This window comes from Amphimedon queenslandica, unplaced genomic scaffold, assembly GCF_000090795.2.
Source record: "Amphimedon queenslandica unplaced genomic scaffold, v1.1 AMPQUscaffold_10446, whole genome shotgun sequence".
Classification (NCBI taxonomy): domain Eukaryota; kingdom Metazoa; phylum Porifera; class Demospongiae; order Haplosclerida; family Niphatidae; genus Amphimedon; species Amphimedon queenslandica.
This window is the reverse complement of record NW_003549289.1, coordinates 3,376-4,887: the sequence shown is the minus strand read 5'-3', so window position 1 is coordinate 4,887 and position 1,512 is coordinate 3,376.

Sequence of the window (1,512 nt, the reverse complement as noted above, 5' to 3'; positions counted from 1 at the left end):
CAGTACTGTACATGTAGTTTATATTTTTTAAATGTTCATAACTCAAAAAATTCAAGTTGGAATCAGCTCAAACTTTCTACATAGCATAAGGATGTCAATATGTATTAGAAAATGTAATAAAAATTGGGGGTGATTTTTTGGCCATTTTTCTAAAAAAAGCATGGGCTATAGCCTTGGGTATTTTTCAGATTTTTGGAAAATTTGTTAAAATGGCCATAACTTGAAAAATTTAAGTCGGAATTGGCTCAAACTTTCTACACAGCATAAGGACGTCAATATGTATCAGAAAATGTAATATGTATCAGAAAATGTAATAAAAATTGGGGCTGATTTTTTAGCCATTTTTTGGAAAAAAGCATGGGCTATAGCCTTGGGTATTTTTCAGATTTTGGCAAATTTCTTAAAATGGCTGTAACTTTAAAAATTTAAGTTGGAATTGGCTCGAACTTTCTACATAGCATAAGGACATCAATATGCATCAGAAAATGTAATAAAAATTTGGCATGATTTCATAGTCATTATTTTTTTGAAAAAACCATGGGCTATAGCCTTTGCTTTTTTTCCAAAATTTGGCTCATTTTTAAAGTGCTCATAACTCAACAAGATATTTGTCAGAATTAGCTCAAACTTTTTTTATAGCATATTAATAGCTCAGTACTGTTTATAGATGTGCATAAAACACTAATAATTACTAAATGTTGAATATTTACTGTGGGTGCTCTTTAATTAGGGTAGGGACATATACAATGAGGGGATACACTCTGTCATCACAGTTCGTGATTTCACACAAATATTTGATGCTTATTCACAATATGAGGAAACAATGATACAATCAAAGATGGAGTCAACCACAGAACTAACTGAGGAAGGTATGAGAACTGTAATATAATGTTTTATGTATGTGACATGTATGTTTGGTTATGTTTTATAATCAATTTTCTATAGAAATGCATTTGGTACATGTACATGTAGTTTTGATTTGTTAATGCGTATATATGTGTACATGTACAATGTAGATCATTCATCTAAATTATAGTTTAACTTTGGTAATTTTTATCCCTGATAGTTATAAATAAAACACTTACCATACTGTCAAGAGTAGCTCTACTCTTGATACTATATACATGTACATATAGATTAATTTTTCAATTTAAGAATCAAGATAGTGGCCGTTTTTGTATGTACTATTATTATTATTATTTACTAGATGAGGTTGAGTTGGAATTAAGACTCTCCCATTTTGAGAACCTAATGGACACCAGGCCAGTTCTCCTTAGTAGCGTCCTCCTCCGTCAGAATCCTCACAACGTCCACGAGTGGCACAAGAGGGTGGCACTGTTTGAAGGAAGACCCTCAGACATTATTAAAACATTCACTGAGGCAGTTCAGGCTGTCAATATAGAGCAAGCAGTGGGGAAACCACACACACTCTGGACTGCCTTTGCTATGTTCTATGAAACTAATAATCAGTTACCAGAGGTGAGTAAGGGCCTGACTGTACTTTATAGTGTG